The sequence below is a fragment of the Colletes gigas genome, unplaced genomic scaffold, assembly GCF_013123115.1.
Source record: "Colletes gigas isolate AHSC1104 unplaced genomic scaffold, ASM1312311v1 Colletes_gigas_Sc00022, whole genome shotgun sequence".
Lineage (NCBI taxonomy): Eukaryota > Metazoa > Arthropoda > Insecta > Hymenoptera > Colletidae > Colletes > Colletes gigas.
The window spans coordinates 398,604-419,968 of record NW_025106651.1 but is presented as its reverse complement, the minus strand read 5'-3'; the positions used below and the strand labels follow the sequence as shown (position 1 = coordinate 419,968).

General features: G+C 36.2%; 1 protein-coding gene across 1 annotated transcript in view; it reads right to left on the bottom strand.

The window, feature by feature from the left end:
* LOC122401137 overlaps positions 1 to 21,365 on the bottom strand; it is a 406,340-nt gene that overhangs the window by 169,440 nt on the left and 215,535 nt on the right. The gene's annotated exons all lie outside the window — the stretch shown is intronic.

Here is a 21,365-nt window from a genome sequence, read left to right as displayed (position 1 = left end):
GCACCGTTGCACCAAGTGCCAGTGATAAACGATGACACGCGAAAGAAAGTTTGCTTGTAAAAGAATTTCGATTTGTTACGTGTAGTCGGCGTACACAAGATTGTCTGCGGAATACTCCGTGTAGTTCACCGTGGAACATGTTACACTCTGTCACGAGCGAGGTTCTTGAATTTTCTTCGACGCGTGTAATTACTTTCTCCTCGATTGCAGATGTTCGAATTTGTCCGTCGCGGCCACGATTAATTCTACTGACAATTAAGTTTCCCCGAGTTTAGGATGGATGGAAGCGAATGCACTTGTGGCAGGATGTCGTTTGTTTGGCGTATGGCGAATATCTGTTTACTCGATGGTGGAATGAACAGAGCAAATGTTGCTTTCGGAAGGTACAGCTCCCTCAAAAACACCTAATCAATTCGATTTCAATATTTTCACAAATATTATTGATGCATTTAAATATATTTTCAACATCGACGGCCACCAAAGGAAAGTAAATAAATTAAAGAAATAAATTTTAAATAAAAATATAACTTTCAAAAGATATTAAATGGTCCATTGCTCGACATCGATTCGAATAAAAATATTATTGGGTTAAAAGTATAAATTCTGAGCGAACCCAGAGTGTTAGGAAAAGATAATGAGGTGTTCTCGTGGCACGAAATAATAAAAGAGAATTCTAATTCTTAAAACGCGAGCAGCTACATGTATCCAATGACGAATTTATCGTTTCCACCGTACATGCTTTGATTGTTTCCGTGTGTAACACATACTCTTTTATATACTTGTTATGTTTTCGCAGCAAATTACCGGCGATGAAGAGTATCCCATTTCCTGGCGGTGAGACCATTTAAATGCTGCGTGTATCCTGGCTGGGCCCTTTAAACCAAACGAGTTTAAAACGCGGTTAATTTAATTTATTTTCTTGCGCCACGTCGTTAAAAACGGCAATTTATGCGGAGCGTTTTATAGCCGTTGCTTAAAATGTGTTTTTCTGCGATTTTAGCCGCCTCGCTATTCGTGGGATTTTCCGATGAACACGGAATAAAATTTTATTTTTTTCCTTCGATCTACGATTCAAAAATGAAATCCTTGAAAGCAGTTTCTTATCCATGGTACATTTCTCAGCGAAAGAATATTATTCGAAATTATAATAAAAATTAGATAAACTTTCTGTTTCACGATCCTAGTTTCTCTGTTGAACATAAATCAAATTTCTCGATGTTATCAAAGAAGATATACTCATCTTTGAAACTTAGAAGAGTAGCAAGAAAATCTAATTTATTTCAAATTGAGCTTGCACGCGTAAATTGATCATCATAAATCATAAGGAATGCCTTAAACTATACACCAACTAAAGTTGTTGGCCATTGTGCGCCGCGCAGAAAATTTCCACCGTAAACCAGAAGAAAATTTTCGGTTCAAACGGGTACGCGTCCCGATCTATATATTTTTACCGCGTCTTTCATTCTTCATTTTTAGCCAGGGAACATGTACGCGGCACGCGAAATTCCATCAATTTTTAGCCTATCGCAATTGCCCGAGTTTGCAGCCGGTTTACATAAATCGTTTTGTAGTCGACGTGTTCGCAACGGGCGTCGCGCGAACAGAAACAAAAAGTGTCTCGCTCGATACCTCTCCAATTTTCTCGTAACGTTATGAATATTCCATACAATTTAACAGGTTGTTAAACAAATCCCGACGCGTGCTCGCAAATTAATAATAAATTCTGCGCAGCCTTGGCCCTTGCGCTCTTCCGTCTGCGTCGATCATTCACGAACGACTCTTGCACGAAATAAATCCAAATCGACGTTAGAAAAAAAAAAATTACGAACTTACTCGACCAGATATAGAGAAATATGTGGATGAAACTTCGGGGGATGAATACGGCACTAATGAAAAAAGTTCATGCGAACGATTATCCTATCTGACCTCGTTTTCGAGTTATGGCCTTTTTTGCACTCGAACAATATCCCTGTCTTATTGTTCGTTCAACAGCTGCGATTTAGTGTCATGTAAAATTATATTTCTACCTCCGGATAAATTCTACGGTTAGTATACAGTTTCCTCCAAAAAAAATTCATTAAAATGTAATTTTTCTTAGTTATAACATAATGAAATAAAAAATAACCTTCACCATTTGTTTGTTCTAAGACACGGAATTCCTTTTGTTACATGATAAAATTATAAATTCAATGGAAACGGAAACGAGGGTAATAAATTCCTCCGAAAGATTCCATCATTTTTGCATTTAAATAAGATGCTCTCGAGCGATGCTACTGTCCTCTTTTGTTCAAGGGTGTGTAACTACCGAGAACATCTCAAGTCCACTTTAGCAATATTCTTGAAATTTGAAGTTTAAAGAATTATTTAAGCCCTCGTATTTGAATTCGAAAAACTGACGATGATGGTAATTTGAAACCGTAGTTCGACCGTAGCTGTTTTCGCTGATGTAAGGATTTTAATATTTAAGGGTTAGTGGTTTCGTTTGTACTCGATCTAGACCCGTCTCTTTCGTACGGTCGGTTCAGTCCTCCGGTGTTCGGATTCAAGGTGCTTCGATCGCGAAGGGAATGCGTGGCAACGCGCATCTGTCTGTCCCCCTGGCGAATATCCTCTCTCATGGTCAGACATCCGGAGTCATGTTCACGCTCGAGTGGTCTCATGACAGAATGCAAGGGGACTTCGTTCCGGAGGGCGTCGATCATCTTTCTCTTCAATCGGACCAACCCATAGGGGTACGAACCACCCCTGGGGCCATTGGACGGCAAGCAGCGCGTCTTCCTCGTTTTTACCCAATTTTCCTTGATCAAGTAAACGCTTGGCAGTTCGGATTAAGCGGGAAGATCGATGGTACGCGATTCCATCGTTTAGTAGTTTAAATCCCCAATTGAAAGAGTCACGGAATAAAGTAAGATCGATGAAACTTCGATTGCCCGTGGCAACCTGCTCGCGGTGAGGCCCTCTAATTGCTATTAATCGCGACGAAAGATTGTTCGTTGCAAGAAACACGAGTGTAAACTTCGAGCAGACTCTTTGGGCTCCCGATGAATGTAACTTCGTCAAGTTGAACGACGTTTAAGATGTACATGGAGAGCATTTTAGTAACTTCCTAGGGTCTATTCGAATTTGTAACGCGAATTCAATTTGTTCTATTTTATACTATTTGAAATACACTGATTATTTCTACTTTGAAACGCAGGCCTGGTAGTAAAGTAGAATTTTAGAATTTTTTGGTGAGCTCGTGGAATATAACTAAGGGTCGACACACGTACGTACAAAATATGGTAATATTTTGCCACCCTTTTATGAAATATTTTCGGATGCTTCAAAACATCGAGAAACGAAGGATTATAATATAGGGCTAACAATAATATCCAATATTATTATCCTTTGATACAGGGTATTCGGCCACTCTTGAGGAAAATTTTAATGGGAGATTCTAGAGGCCAAAATAAGACGAAAATGAAGGATACTAATTTCTCGATTGAGGCTTTGTTAAAAGGTTATAGAAATATTTTCGGTAATGAATTTTTTTCTCGAAAGTACGTAGAATTTCGGGGGTATGTCTACTCACCAAAAATGATTGTTATTGACCCCCACAACTAAAAATAAATTTTCTAGGAGGATTTGAAAAAATTTTTTTTCGCCGAAAAATTTAGGCACCTACCCCATGTCGATTTTTCTTAAAAATTAGTTTTTCATTTTTAGTGATTTTGTTTGATGCTCTACAGAAAAGTTGTTTAATACCTTTTTGTAGGTATTCATGGGCTTTACCTAAGAAAAAAATTGAAATGAAATATATTCACTATTGTAGGAGTTATGGCTGTTTGAAAATTGGACCATTTTTATTGGATTTGTCTTACTTTACGGGGTCAAAGAATAACTTTTCAAATATTTTTTAAATGCCCACGTATTCTCCATTAAAATACGCGTATTTTGCATTTTTTAAATGAAAATCGTCCAATCCGTTCAGGAGTTATGATGTTCTAAAAATTTGCATGAAATTTCGGCCAAACATTTCTGGTCAAAAATTATATATTCGGTGAGGAAATTTTTTCTCGAAAGTGCGTAGGAATTTGGTGATATGTTTAATGACCAAAAATGATTCTAATTGACGCCAGCACTTAAAAATAATTTTTTTGGGACGATTCGAAAAAATTTTTTTTCGCCGAAAATATTGGACACCTTACCCTGTCGAGTTTGATTAAAAATTGGTTTTTCGTTTTTAATAAATTTATTTGACGTCCTACGAAAATTTTGTTTAGTACTTTTTTGTAGGTATCCATGAGCTCTACATCCATACTAAATTTCATAGTGATACGTTCACTATTGCAGAAGTTATGGACGTTTGAAGACTGAGCCATTTTTATGGGGGTTTCCTCACTTTACGGGGTCAAGGAACAACTTTTTCAATATTGTTAGAATTTTTACATATTCTTCACCAAGATACGCGTTGTTTGCCGTTTAAATCATTAAAATCCTCCAATCCGTTCAGAAGTTATAATATTTTAAACATTTGCATGAAATTTCGAGGAAGCATTTCTGGTCAGAAATTATATTTTTAGTAAAGAATTTTTTTCTGGAAAACGCGTAGGTATTCGGGAATATGTCTAATGACCAAAACTGATTATTATTGACATCTGCATCCAAAAATAATTTTTGTTAGAACGATTTGAAGTCGAAAAATTTCAGCACCTACTCGAATTTTTTTCTCGAAAACGTGTAGGATTTCGGGGGTATATCTATTAACCAAAAATAATTGTAATTGACCCCAACACCTAAAAATAATTTTTTTGTGAATGATTTGAAATTTTTTAATTTTATTTTTTAATAACATTTTAACGAAGCCTCAGTCAACAAATTGACATTCTTGATTTTCGTCTTATTTTGGCCTAAAAAATCTTCCATTAAAATTGTTCTCAGGGGTGGCCGAACACCCTGTATAGTAATAAAGGGGCTCAAAATGCAAATCTCGAGATACCCTAAGAGTAACACGTAGAGAAAAAGTTTTGTAATTTAATTAGTATTAAATTATATTTTTGTATGCGATTGAATTTCACAAATTGTATAAAATGAGGAAGGGGTTAATAATTTCGTCGTATTAAAAAGACACAGGAGACAAAGAGGAAAAATTGGGAATGAAAAAGGAAATTTGAATCAAAATAGCGGTATCGAATTACCTCTTGGAGGCTAATTCGCACGATAAATATAGCAAGACAGCCTCGGAAGCGAGGCGCTCCGTCTCAAAAGACCTTTCACATGCCTTCTAATTCCGCATCGAAGCACTCGCTAAAGGGTAATCGGAGCGCACATGGAAAAGAGAGTAAAACAGTGAAATCGACGGGGAGCGAGAGCGTGGAATATACATATATCGGGGCGAAGAGCGAAAGAGGAAAACGGAGAGAAGTGCGAACGGGTTAAACTGGAATTTCGGGTCAGTCGTCTATGCGACAAACGGAGAGCGTGCAAACACGCTTTGATTTATAGGTCAGACCCAGCGTCGAGTGGCCTAGAGCGAACGAGGGGGAGAGAAAGAAGTAAAAAGTGAGCACGTGAAAACGCTGGTCGGAAGAGAAAGGACCAATTAATAGCCATAGTAATGTTGAAAAAAAAAGGACAGGTGTACCTAGTTTCTCTCTTTCTCTCTCTTTCTGCGTCGATGTCGTTGTGCTGGCAGCCGGTTTCGCTGTCTGTACCAGAGACCGTACACGCTCGATAACAAATACGGAAATCTTCGATCGATCAAGCTACAAATGCTCCGTATACGTTGATTTCGAGCCACTTGATCGAGCAAATTCTAACAATGCCTTCTGAGAAACAATTGACTGGATTGTGCCCCCAAAAAAGGCATCGATTGTTCCGCTTTTTAGTGCAGTTGTCCATTCAGGGAGAATTAAATGTGTTAAATGGAAACGGAAATTGTTTTTACTTTCGGTTCTGTGCTCGCGAGCCCACACAATGCGCGTACGTTTCCCTCAATCGCAAAGTTTTGTCGTTAACTTCGGCCAGTCAACTTGTCGGAATATCGTAAGTCAATTTATCGAGCACGGATATATTCAACGAACGAATATAATAAATAATAGTTCAAGAATGCCGGGTTTAAATACTTAATTTTATTCGAAAATAACCGAGCCGTTCGATCGAATTAATTATGATTGATGTACGATAAATTGAATTGCATTTATCGGGACCAATTATTTTAAATTCCGCTTGATACGTCGAACAAAGAGTTATACCAATAATCTTTATCGATGCTTTTATTCCCTTTTTTTTTTATTTTTCCGTTACTCGTTTCATTGTTTACCCATTTAAATTTTCCAAATTTGTTTACCTCAAATATTTTCGTACCTGTTACCAGTATTTTCTGTTGTTCTTGCAACGTTATGCGACTGTCATGTATCAATATTTTGGACCCGTTTTTATTCCAAGTTTTAAAAATTAAGAAATTTAGATATGCATTATGGAATTGTTTTCAGTTGATAACTCAATTCAGGTATTATATTTCATTTATTAAAGGAGTATTAATTGTAACTTCGTAGCTATGCACGAGACTCGTCAAACAATAACACCCGTTTAATTGTCACCCGCTTAAAAGTAAGTCCGTAGACTCTCCCTTGCAGGACAAAGTTAGCAACGTCCACGAGCATCTAAGACCAAAAGGATTCAGGACACGTGATCCAGACTAAGTACACAGGAGTTCCGAAGTACAGTGGAAACTTCCGGTAGGACCCGTCGACTCCATCCTTGGGCAATTAGTAACCCCGTTATATTAATTTCTATCGCTTAAGAGTAGAAAATACTTTTACAATTTTCTTGTTTAATCAACGGACGAGACACGGAAATGCGAACGGTACGATTAAATATTTAATAAGGGCTTCCGAACGCTTCTGACCTCCTACGCGCAGTGTCTTTTGGGATTCCTGTCGCGGCAAGAATTATCTATGAGACCGTGGCGGAGTTACTTGTAACTTTCGAGTGGTCATCTATTACTTAGGAATGGCACAATCATCAGAGATGCAAACAGGATTCAAGCACTCTAGAGATGAAACATTCCTCGAGCATCTCGATCTCCCGAGGCGAATAAGTATGGCGAATTTTGTAATATCGTTTCGTTCCATTAATGTCTGCGTAATTACAGTCACTATCCTAATCGAACTACGTTTTCCGGGATACATATAATAACGTTCCAGTTAGCATGAGTTTCATCTGCAATAAAGGAATAATAACCGAACATTACTAATGATTCTAAGGATGAAAAATCTGAAATGCGGAGTTCTCTTTTCTTAAATTATTCCACGTTGCTTGGAAAGCATTTCAGCGTAGATTCTACTATTAGGCTTCGGTAGTTCTGAGTTTATTCAGAATCAGATCGACAACTGCTAAAGCAATCAGGCTTCGATGGCGCAAGTTTGCTTAGAGATTAGTCAGTTAATTCAAAGTGGATTCGCAACCGTTTAAGTTCTGATTCTGTGCAATCAATTTCGGAGAGATTCGAAGATCAGAAACCTGATCTTCTCATCCAGGATCAAATATCTCAATGCACGAAGAATCATGCTCTAATTGCTAGAAAGTCGATCGAAACGTCGATTTTTAGAAATGATTATTATAAGAAAATTTATTTCTATCGATATCTCATCTTCAGAATTAATTTAATCCCTCGAAATTTGGTGAATTTCACTTTACGCAAATTTTATCACGGTATATATTAAATTTCCAATGCGTATCGAATTTTAGAGGCATCGAGGGATCTCTCAAACACTACAAGTTTAGTACGCATAACGTGGAAACAAACCGAGACTCTGTTGGCGACGTTTCCAGCCGCGGGGCAAACTACGGAAGACATCTCTGGCAGCTCTCGACCTCTCGACCTTTCGAGAGGCTTTTCAACATTGCCAGCACGACTGTTGTTCGTTGTCGGGGTGAAAGTATTTCCATACTCCGCGAAATGTATATTCACCCTGAAGAGATATCAGCGAACTTTTTGATTTCGTCCCGGCGCTGTGGCCTGGGATTAACTCTCGTAAAAGTGCAATTTGTATTCCTACGGGAACATCTTACCACCGCATTCTCCGTTACTTTTTTCCACACCCACCCCCTACACGGAGCAAGTCGTTTTCGAACTCGTGTCGGTTTGCTCGACAAAGTTTCTTTCGGGATAACAATTCGGATTTTTGAGGGAAAACATTTCGCTGGGTAAATATTGAAACGCAATCGATCCAAGTCTTCACTCATTTACTACTGGAATTAAAACATCCTGAACGGTAATAAAATAAATCTCTGTGAACCGAGGAAATTATGCGAGATCTAAGCATGATATTTTCATACGAGGACATTTAATATCTCTGCACGGTTGGTTATTAACAAAAACGGTGTTGCAACTTTTATGGTTGTAAAATGCATTTCGATCTGAAATTAAATTGATTGTTTGCCCCTAAAGAGGGTCGTAACGGAAATGTTGGATTTGATAAATTCAATTTCGGAAGTAAGTGGTTTTTCCAATCAAAAGCGCATAAACAAGGACACTGATATTTTGTTTAACAATCGCTTGTTTCCCAACTTGAAAATTGAGTAATTCTTGAATGTAGTAAATGAATTATTTTTAATATATTTTAATATAGACATTGTACTATAAACTTTATTATTTTTAACCACGTGATTGATGATGAATGCAAAAATCAAATGTGAATTTGTTCTTCAGGGAAGTTAAATATTTTAATTTAAAAATATCTACGTACAGGTCACAGAATAAAATACAAATTTTTTATTTTTGATTAGCCATAAAACAAATTAATCACGTCCAGGGTTGAGATATAATATTTGAAACTAAGTGGATATTGGAAAGAGTAAATTGCTGGGAGGAGAATAGAGACTAGTGAAAAAGGACGTTAATGTAGAAGTTCATAAATAATAACACCGGGAAAAGGAAGGGTCGATAGAAGAGTATAAAGACCCGGTATTTTCAAGTGCGAAAGCATTAACATGTCAAATAACATTTTTATGAGCTTTCACGACCTTATACGGGAAAAGGTGATTCTTTATTATAATTATCCTGCTGTATGCACGAAGATAACCTACATTTCTTTACGCGCGTTTCGTACATGCGGCACGGGTACTTTCAGAGTTATTATGTTTTAAACTAGCGTGTTTTTGGTAACAGCGCGAGTACAAAGTAAACATTTGTAGGATTGTGTATTTAAGAGAGAACAATTGAGGTAGCCCCGGGAAAGGGAATTATGAAAATGAGAGATGTTTCAACTTGCCTTTTAGAATTTAATTTTCATTGTTGTCCCCTCTTCTGTTTGGGTTTAAACATGCTTTAAAGTATTACTCGGTGGCGTGTTTAAATATTTAAATACTTACAGTTACGCGAAACGAAGAAGGAAAAGTATTAGTACGAAAGTTGAAAATTGATTGTAGAATTGTTGCAATAATAGTATCTATGAATGATAAATACCTGTGATGACTCATTTCTTTTGACAATTAGCTGTGCATTCGACTGTGTTGAACTTTCGTGACTCACCTGAAACAAAAAGGAAAAATTGAATTAGTTATAAAGAACAACGATCTTGGCTTCGGTTTAATTAAAGAGGTATTTTGTCATTAGAAGATTGCAAGTCAATGATTAGTAATTTCTCTTTAAACCGAACAGAAAAATTGCTTGCATGTTCATTTCGTCGGATAGTGGTACATCGAGTTCATTACTATTCATTGGGTTTAATGTTAGTTCAGTTAATACGGTTAGCAGTTCTTTCAGTTTCGACCTATGCGATCTAACTCTTTCCCCGTTCCAAAGTCGACGATTGTTAAAATCAATTTGCGCCGTGCTCGAGAACAGCCTTTCAGCAAAAAGAGTCGACAGTATCGCTTCTAACGTTCTCTGTTATCGAATTTCTCTTAATGCCCCGCTGGTTAATTCTATTTCTATCGACATTATACAGAACATACATTAGCACAAAAAATACTATATTTTTACAATACATTCCTCGAGATTTAAGAAAATTATCAAACCTTTTTGCATCATGTTCCTCCGTTAAAATTCAAACGGCTCTACAGAGCTAAATAAATTTTTTACGTGATTCGGTTTGCAACGAGTTTAAAAGGAGACACCTTTACAATGACACCTTAAAATTTTTTTTTGCCCAATTATGGTATTTTGAATGAAAAGTACCTTCAGAAATTTTTGTCATAATTTTACAGGAGTTCGACGATCGACAATTTTTTGGTCGAAAATTAGTAAAATTAAAATTTTCATCTGTCGAAATTCGAACGACTCTACAGAGCTTAATAAATTTTTTACACGATTCGTTTTGCAACGAGTTTTAAAGGAGAAGCCTCCCTTTACAACCACCCCTTAAAATTTGCTATTCGACTTTTTCTTGTTCGGTTATGATATTTTGAATGAAAAATACCTTTAAAAATTTCTGTCACAATTTTACAGGAGGTCGACGATCGACGATTTTTCGGTCGAAAATTAGTAAAATTAAAATTTTCCTCTGTCGAAATTCGAACGACTCTACAGAGCTTAATAAATTTTTTACGCGATTCAATTTGCAACGAGTTTTAAAGGAGAAGCCTCCCTTTACAACCACCCCTTATAATTTGTCATACGACTTTTTCTTGTCCGGTTATGATACTTTGAATGAAAAATACCTTTAAAAATTTCTGTCACAATTTTACAGGAGGTCGACGATCGACGATTTTTCGGTCGAAAATTAGTAAAATTAAAATTTTCCTGTGTCGAAATTCAAACGACTCTACAAAGTTTTATAAATTTTTTACGCGATTCGTTTTGCAACGAGTTTTAAAGGAGAAGCCTCCCTTTACAACCACCCCTTATAATTTGTCATACGACTTTTTCTTGTCCGGTTATGATACTTTGAATGAAAAATACATTAAAAATTTCTGTCACAATTTTACAGGAGGTCGACGATCGACGATTTTTCGGTCGAAAATTAGTAAAATTAAAATTTTCCTGTGTCGAAATTCAAACGACTCTACAGAGTTTTATAAATTTTTTACGCGATTCGTTTTGCAACGAGTTTTAAAGGAGAAGCCTCCCTTTACAACCACCCCTTAAAATTTGCTATTCGACTTTTTCTTGTTCGGTTATGATATTTTGAATGAAAAATACCTTTAAAAATTTCTGTCACAATTTTACAGGAGGTCGACGATCGACGATTTTTCGGTCGAAAATTAGTAAAATTAAAATTTTCCTCTGTCGAAATTCAAACGACTCTACAGAGCTTAATAAATTTTTTACGCGATTCGATTTGCAACGAGTTTTAAAGGAGAAGCCTCCCTTTACAACCACCCCTTAAAATTTGCTATTCGACTTTTTCTTGTTCGGTTATGATACTTTGAATGAAAAATACCTTTAAAAATTTCTGTCACAATTTTACAGCAGTTCGACGATCGACGATTTTTCGGTCGAAAATTAGTAAAATTAAAATTTTCCTCTGTCGAAATTCAAACGACTCTACAGAGCTTAATAAATTTGTTACGCGATTCGATTTGCAACGAGTTTTAAAGGAGAAGCCTCCCTTTACAACCACCCCTTATAATTTGTCATACGACTTTTTCTTGTCCGGTTATGATACTTTGAATGAAAAATACATTAAAAATTTCTGTCACAATTTTACAGGAGGTCGACGATCGACGATTTTTCGGTCGAAAATTAGTAAAATTAAAATTTTCCTCTGTCGAAATTCAAACGACTCTACAGAGCTTAATAAATTTGTTACGCGATTCGATTTGCAACGAGTTTTAAAGGAGAAGCCTCCCTTTACAACCACCCCTTATAATTTGTCATACGACTTTTTCTTGTCCGGTTATGATACTTTGAATGAAAAATACATTAAAAATTTCTGTCACAATTTTACAGGAGGTCGACGATCGACGATTTTTCGGTCGAAAATTAGTAAAATTAAAATTTTCCTCTGTCGAAATTCAAACGACTCTACAGAGCTTAATAAATTTTTTACGCGATTCGATTTGCAACGAGTTTTAAAGGAGAAGCCTCCCTTTACAACCACCCCTTAAAATTTGCTATTCGACTTTTTCTTGTTCGGTTATGATACTTTGAATGAAAAATATGTACCTTTAAAAATTTCTGTCACAATTTTACAGCAGTTCGACGATCGACAATTTTTCGGTCGAAAATTAGTAAAATTAAAATTTTCCTCTGTCGAAATTCGAACGACTCTACAGAGCTTAATAAATTTTTTACGCGATTCAATTTGCAACGAGTTTTAAAGGAGAAGCCTCCCTTTACAACCACCCCTTATAATTTGTCATACGACTTTTTCTTGTCCGGTTATGATACTTTGAATGAAAAATACATTAAAAATTTCTGTCACAATTTTACAGGAGGTCGACGATCGACGATTTTTCGGTCGAAAATTAGTAAAATTAAAATTTTCCTGTGTCGAAATTCAAACGACTCTACAGAGTTTTATAAATTTTTTACGCGATTCGTTTTGCAACGAGTTTTAAAGGAGAAGCCTCCCTTTACAACCACCCCTTATAATTTGTCATACGACTTTTTCTTGTCCGGTTATGATACTTTGAATGAAAAATACATTAAAAATTTCTGTCACAATTTTACAGGAGGTCGACGATCGACGATTTTTCGGTCGAAAATTAGTAAAATTAAAATTTTCCTCTGTCGAAATTCAAACGACTCTACAGAGCTTAATAAATTTTTTACGCGATTCGATTTGCAACGAGTTTTAAAGGAGAAACCTCCCCGTTACAACCACCCCTTAAAATTTGCTATACGACTTTTTCTTTTCCAGTTATGATACTTTGAATGAATAATACCTTTAAAAATTTCTGTCACAATTTTACAGGAGGTCGACGATCGACGATTTTTCGGTCGAAAATTAGTAAAATTAAAATTTTCCTCTGTCGAAATTCAAACGACTCTACAGAGCTTAATAAATTTTTTACGCGATTCGATTTGCAACGAGTTTTAAAGGAGAAGCCTCCCTTTACAACCACTCCTTAAAATTTGCTATACGACTTTTTCTTATTCGGTTATAATACTTTGAATGAAAAATACCTTTAAAAATTTCTGTCACAATTTTCCAGCAGTTCGACGATCGACAATTTTTCGGTTGAAAATGAGTAAAATTAAAATTTCCTCATCGAAAGGATCACATTAAATTCAATCGCGTCGAACAGTGTTCGTAATAGTGACCGCGATAATTATTCGTACGCAGAAACACGATTTCTTAACCGAGAAAGTGGTATTAATTACTGTGCTAATTGCGTAATTAATTACGCAGAAATGTGTCGTTCGTATTGATAAAAACGTGCTAAGCCACTGATCAGTCATGAAAACTGAAGTAGCTCTTCCGAAGATAGCGTTCCCAGTAAAAAGCGGTCGTCCGCGTGAGCACCGCAGCCGGAGACTCCGACAAGGAACGAGATGAGGGTCATGCTAGGTAAGCGAGGAAAGAACCAAGACTACAGACTTCCGCGTTAATTAATCCAGTTCTTTTCACGGCAAACTTGACTGCACCTTCTTTAGCTACACTTTTTCCATCGCGTGAATTACTTCCAAATTGGCGGATAGATTTCGCCCGTAATTTTTTATTTAATTCTCGCGTCAGAAGACCTATTTATTGCAATTTATATACCGTATCCAGACTCTATCTAGCATTTAATCACTCGTACAAATAATGCAATTTATTTTTTTTCCAAATAGGAATCAATTTTTGTACATTTTTTAAGTAAGTCTCTTTTCTGATGTTAGCTAATAGCCTCGAGTAAGTACTTTTACCAGAAATTAAGACCTATTTATCCAATCGTGTTTTCTCAGACCCTTAATTTAATCACTCGTTCAAATAATGCAATTTATTTTTTTTTTTTAATGGAAATCAATTTTTGTACATTTTTTAAGTAAGTCTCTTTTCTGATGTTAGCTAATAGCCTCGAGTAAGTACTTTTACCAGAAATTAAGACCTATTTATCCAATCGTGTTTTCTCAGACCCTTAATTTAATCACTCGTTCAAATAATGCAATTTATTTTTTTTTTTTTAATGGAAATCAATTTTTGTACATTTTTTAAGTAAGTCTCTTTTCTGATGTTAGCTAATAGCCTCGAGTAAGTACTTTTACCAGAAATTAAGACCTATTTATCCAATCGTGTTTTCTCAGACCCTTAATTTAATCACTCGTTCAAATAATGCAATTTATTTTTTTTTTTTAATGGAAATCAATTTTTGTACATTTTTTAAATAAGTCTCTTTTCTGATGTTACCTAATGGTCTCGAGTACTTTTACCAGAAATTAAGACCAATTTGCCCATTCGCGTTTTCTTAGACCCTTCTCAATCCTAATTAATCGTGTAGAAAGGATTGCTTGTGAAGAGCAAACAGTGACGAAGGTAACTTGATCTATCTCAACGTATCGAGTCGTGGTGTTCTGCCCTTTCCAGGAAAATTTTAAAAGAATACAAAGAAACTATTTTATATAAACCTTAAAAGAAAGGATTGTATGGCTCGTAGAGCAAACTGAAACATTATATTACATGACTTACGTTGTGCAACGAGAGATTCTTAAACCGACATAATTTTAAATTAAAATCATTTCTCTTTACCTCCGCCACAATTTTTACCAAAACTTCGACGTGGCACAGATGGCGCGTCTGAAAGTAAAAAAAAACGAGGACACGTGCATATTGCAGGTAGTATAAATAAAACTCAAGGCTGCTAGAGACAGCTGCAGTGCGGTGTTCACCTGTATCGGCGCATACCAAAAGTAGACGACGAACAGCTTTTTCTGCCAATTCACTTTTAGTCCTGAATGAACGTCGCCTGTTCCGCCCCACCTCCGAGTAATGACCGTTTAAGAACGTAATTTCACCTGGAAACTAGCTTTTATTTATCGAAAACTCGTACTCGATACTTGTTTGTCTCCGATACTCGATTTACTTCGTTTCCCCCTTTTCATTCGTGTTCCTCCGACGCTGTTTACCGATGTGTGCTCAACCAGGTCAAAGAAACGAGTTCTTTTTAGGAGATGTGCCGCAATATTCGAGCCCGTGGCGTATACGCTCAAAAGGGAAAAGGTACCAGACATTTGTCTTGCCCTGCACGGTATATTGGAAAAACAATTGCATCACCGTTGCATATTTGACTTTCTGTTTTCCATTTGAATCCATTTTCTCCGCGGCCACCTACGAAAAACTGCAATTTATGGTATTACGCGATGCTCTTAGATCATTCTGACGTCGCGAAAGCGTCAACATTACACAAGATGTTTATCTACAGGTGGGCGATCTTTTAAGGGGACGATTCACACGTGACAAGACATGGCAAAACTCCGTTCGAGCCTTTTCTTATTTCCAAACAAAGAAGATATTTTAATCAATAATATTATATTTTTAATATAACGTATTATATTTAAGCTCTATATTTTCAATTTAAGACCTGACTTTACACAGGGTGTTTATCTACAGGTGGGCAATCTTTTAAGGGGACGATTCACACGTGACAAGACATGGCAAAACTCCGTTCGAGCCTTTTCTTATTTCCAAACAAAGAAGATATTTTAATCAATAATATTATATTTTTAATATAACGTATTATATTTAAGCTCTATATTTTCAATTTAAGACCTGACTTTACACAGGGTGTTTATCTACAGGTGGGCAGTCTTTTAAGGGGACGATTCACACGTGACAAGACATGGCAAAACTCCGTTCGAGTCTTTTCTTATTCCCAAACAAAGACTATACTCTAATCAATAATATTCTATTTTTAATATAACGTATTATATTTAAGCCCCTTATTTTCAATCTAAGACCTGACTAGATGTTGAAAAAATCGATCCCAGAGTAATTATAAAAATGTTTTAAATAAGTCTTGAAAAATCAATTTTTGATACGTAATTTTAATTAAAATACTGCTTGAAAGCATGATTACGAAGCTTTGGTCTAAGAGGTTCACCGAGTTTAAAAGCTTCCGGGACATCATCCGCAACACGATGATTCATAATTGAAAGTCTCAAATAGAAACGTCGTTCTGCATTGAACACGCTTCTACGTTAAGCATTCTATGGATGTTTACGATATAGTGTCTTCAATGCGATCTGATTACACAGTGCTCGGTGCACTTTGTAATTTTAGGAAACTCGATATCACTGAAGTCCAGCTGCTTAATTTTCACAGAGCCCAAGTTACATTCATAAAGGACTTACCCATTCCTAGTACTGGGTTTCTGACGAGGTCGTATGCATCGTGAAATTTAGATGATGTGTCTGTAAGTGTTGTGTAACAGGGTCGATGGCCACCAATTTACTCAATAATTAGTACTGTTTACAGGATAGTCAACAACGCCGCAATAACATTGTTTGCAAACAGTCGAACAGAACCAATTACACTGGCTCGGATTGTACAATAGATGCGCATATAAAACATTCTAATAGAATACACATAGAATAATGTTTACTACTTGATTCTAGTTTTGAAAACTACGCTTTATTCGATCACTAAAACGAAAGGATTTTAAGTAAACTTAAAAATAAATCTCAAAGCGTAATAAACTTTCCATAACATAGCAAAGAAAATAAATAAAATAAATGCTTTCGGTACTCGCTCGCTTCGATTGCGAAGCGTGTTATGCATACAACAATTTACTTGCTACTCTCCAACGAAGAATAAACTTCATATTGATGGATTTTTTTTAAACCGTCGTCCGCGCATCCAAAGCCGCGGGCGAGAGCTGATGGTAAATACAATTGTTTCGTTGAAATCTGTATGACTGTCAATTCATCTATACGAATAAAACGTAATTGCCTTTGTTTGCTACTGCAACGCGAAAAAATCTATTAATCTCCACGAGACCCTAGAAAGTATCCATAATATAAGATTTAGAAAATAATATTTGATATATTTGAGCCTGATTACAAAATATCTGATAGTTGAATTTCAATCGCTCCAGATGATTCATTCGTTGACTTTCAAATAATTATCGAACCACTGTCAGGACTTTCCTTAAGCCATCTTCATCCACCCTTTGCCTTATTTAATTCATAAATACTGAATTTTTCAAAACAAGTATGATTCAAAAATAAATTCTTTTAGAAGGCACCAAACAGTACCCAAGTAATAATATAGAATGCGATTAATTTTAATACCAATGTGAGAATATATTTTTTAAATTATCGAACCACTGTCAGGACTTTCCTTAAGCCATCTTCATCCACCCTTTGCCTTATTTAATTCATAAATACTGAATTTTTCAAAACAAGTATGATTCAAAAATAAATTCTTTTAGAAGGCACCAAACAGTACCCAAGTAATAATATAGAATGCGATTAATTTTAATACCAATGTGAGAATATATTTTTTAAATTATCGAACCACTGTCAGGACTTTCCTTAAGCCATCTTCATCCACCCTTTGCCTTATTTAATTCATAAATACTGAATTTTTCAAAACTAGTATGATTAAAAAATAAATTCTTTTAAAATATTTAAATAAATAAACTTCATTACAAGTGTGAGATTATTTGGCGGTGAAGGACAAGATGGCGTAGCAAAAACTGTTAAAATAAAAGATTTTCGTGTGTTCAAAAATGTTAGTTTGGACGTTTAGCTAAAGGAGGATAGTGTTGTCTGTCGGTGTAGTTCTTCACGCTATTTCTGGCTCGTTCCACGCGCCATATTGCATCGGTATCGCGGTTAGACGGTGCACGACGAAGCATAAGGCTGCCCCGACTGCATCGTTCGTGTACTGTGACGACGGAGACAGAGCGGGAATGACTGTTTCGCTCCCAGGTGCAGTTCTGGACAGAACGCAGACGGATGGACCAAAAAAGAGACTGACAGGTATTGAAGGAGACGGGGAAAGTGAAGGGAAAGAGAAAAAGGGGGAGTAGAACGCGAGGAGAAGTTAATGAGGAAACCGTTTGCGGCGGACGATACAGTTCGGGGATTGGCGAGATCAACGACGGCTGGGCTCCTCTCTGATCGCCAGCGACCGAACCGGAAGAGAGTGGGGCTGTCGCCAATTAACCGGCTAGGTAGGTTTATTGCCTAATGAGATAATACCCGGCCTAATGAGCCGCGATTATCTACAACGGCGTAAGGCAAGCGATGTATCATGGTTCAACCCGAGACCCGTTTTCGATTGCACGTCTATGGGCTCCACGGTGGATACGATGTCTCTCTGATCCGCAAGGATGATCAAATCGAAGTCTAGAACGAGGAAAAGTACGATACAATAATGCAATCCATGTCTTCTTTACCAATAAATAAGATCACACTTTTCTTATATCACCTGCGTTTTGCTTGATTATCGAAACTATAAATTGCAAACGTGCACAGATTGGTTTTAGCAAATAATTAATTTTTTAATCATTTTTGTTTCGAGTATAATATACTGTTGTATACATTTTGTATTTCCTTCAATATAAAGTCTCCAATTGTTCTATCGAACGTTTCAATTCATTGTATGCTCAAATTCTACAACAGAAATATTCTAGCAATCAGTTTTAGTTCCACTCTTCGTGTCATCAAAAACCTGTGAATATTTTCAACCAATTTTTATTGTTGTTGTCAATTGTGTTTGCACGTTGCTTGAAATCAAATTCAGCACGATATTCTCAATGAAATAATAAAATAACTGTGAAACCAATCCGCCATGTATATTCTTCTTCTCTTTTATAAAGTTTAACGCTACTCAATGAAATATTGATACAACATCTTACCGCAAATTACTTTTGGAAAATCAATTTACGGAACGAATGATTTCTATCAGCAATGTAAACGTTAATCTAAACTTTCCAAACTATGTCCGCGTTACGTAAACTGAAAATTACATAAATCGATAAATACATGAACAACATAGTTTGCGCTAGGTAAACGTTTAACGACTGATAAATCAAAATTCAACTTTCCCAATCAAGAGTAGGCAAATATTACTCGTAACGCGATACGTGTTTGATAATTTGAAAGATAATTTCCATTAAACTAGCATGATCTTTCCAATCTCTCGAACACAGACACCGATATTAATCGCGGGTAAAATTCGCTTTATCGGGGCTACTTCAGGCTCTCCAAACAATTCCGAAGAATAAGTCAACAAAGGGACTGGGAATGAGAGCAATAATGAAAGTAGAACAATAAGCTGTATCGCGACAATGAAAATTGAGAAAAAAAAAGTTATCAGATTCTTCTCTACTGGACAAGTATCGACACTTCTCTCGTTCAGATGAAAGTTTTACGCTTCGTTCTCCTCCCCAGCAACTCCGCCGAGTTTTTTTTATCTGCTTTCTTTCGTAATTAAGGAAGTCAGCGAGGCAAGCGCCAGGTCCAAAGTGATTTTTTCCTCGCAATTACGCTTTCTGTGCTCTAATACAGGAGCAATCACACCGCGTTTCCCTTTTCTTCTCCATTGAAGCCCCGAGGCCCAAAATTAATACAAAGAGCGAGCAAATCAATGGAGCATTTACTAAATTTTGTATGCTCTGCAAATCTTTGAGTCTTTGATAATTAATCGTGGCATTTATGCAAAATTATGCTGCACGTTGCTTTACAAAATTGACAAAAGTCACAGAATATGATGTAAAAATTGAATTCTTTCAATTTGTCTCTTCTCTTTGACTTTTTCGCTTTCGATGACCAGAACGAGTCATGCCAACCGTGAAGACAAATTTTATTTTCGCATACCGGTGCGTAACGATTTACAAGTTCGATAAAATCAATCATTTACACTTGGAAGGATTCGTGTGGCCTGTCAAAGTATAAAGAAAGATATCTGAAAAAAAAATCGTCCAATTTTTAAAACCCAGACCGAACTTCCATTTGGAATATAAAATGTACGATTAAAAGAATTCGTGTAGCTCGTTAATATCTTAAAAAAATTAATTATCCCCTGACTAAAGTCTCGAAAAGCAAAGTATTACAAATGAACAAATTGAAACACACAAAGGAAAATTTAACCATTTCTTTGAAACGCGTCGAAACTACGTTCGTATTGTAAATTCAATTCGACTGCACAGTTCTGAACGTCTTTTTCTGCTATTTCGAATGTGAAATATCTTCGCGCGTTTTTTAATTATACTGAAATATACGAATCCCATCGTAGCGAAAGAGATTCAGTTTCAGTTGCAAATGTATGTTTTTCCTGTTGAAAGCAGGACGAGACAGAGTGGATACACCATTGCAAACTGGCTTACTCAGGAGATCGACCGTTGGTCCCTATACCTATACACGGTTTCCCGATTAAATTGACTTTGGGCAACCACCACCTGGATCGAGAAAATATAGCCTAATATCGGAGCAACGTCGGGGGATGTTGGTATACGTTCTCCCATAGACGTATCGCATCGACGATTTGTAGGTCTGCCTCCAGAAGCGTTTCGTAATTCATAAGTGCGCACGCGCGTTCGCATGTTGTATCCACCTTACGTAGAATTGTAGGACGTCTGATCATAACTAGCAACTATACACGTATTACCTAGAACTAACTACCAAATAACAAACTGTTTCCATCCGATATTTTTAACCCATACTCGAAACGAAATTTTTCAAAATAAAAGTTTCGTACGATGAAAATTTATGAAACACACTATGGAAACGTAGGCACAACTTGTACATGTTTTTTTTTAAAACTCGTTATTTACATTTGTAAAAACTACCAACAGCAATCTTAAAAAATATTCTTCCAAAGTTTATTTTTATTAATGTTAAAATAAGAATTAATCTTGGAAGGATGTTTTATTTACAATATTCGAGCAATTATTTTAACTTAATTTCGTTATTGTTTGCAAACATATACCGTACGAGTTGCTGTTTCAGCTAATGTAATTGTTTGTGAGAACGTGCTTTCTGGTGGCCCTGTACTCATAAATATGTAATGGAAGAAAATCTATGCAAACGAGTATTCAAAGACTGCTAATCGGTACAATTGTGCTAATCCTTAATTGCCAGATACGAGGTTCTATTGTCCTGGGCACTTACAAAGAGAATGTGCTTACTCGTTAAATTTTACAGTTATACCCGTTGCATTTCGTATTTTATATTTCCTTCGAAACGTGCTCATTCAATGTTACTGTTTGGAATTGAAAATATACATTAACTCTGTAATATGTTAAATCACAATTTAGGACGCACTACTGTGTTAATATTTTTCATATTGTGACACCCAAATATTTCTCTCGAATACGTTTATGAATACAGCTTGAAATCCCGACTTGCTCGATCCAATTTAATCGTATAAACGGAGAAATTTCTTTCATCAAAACGCTATGAATCTTTTTCCTAGGAAAAGTACACACGCTCACACGGGCAACTGAGCTAGAAGAATGACTGCTCTGGATTCCCAACGCGGGGAAGGCGATTCCATAGTACTAGAGTA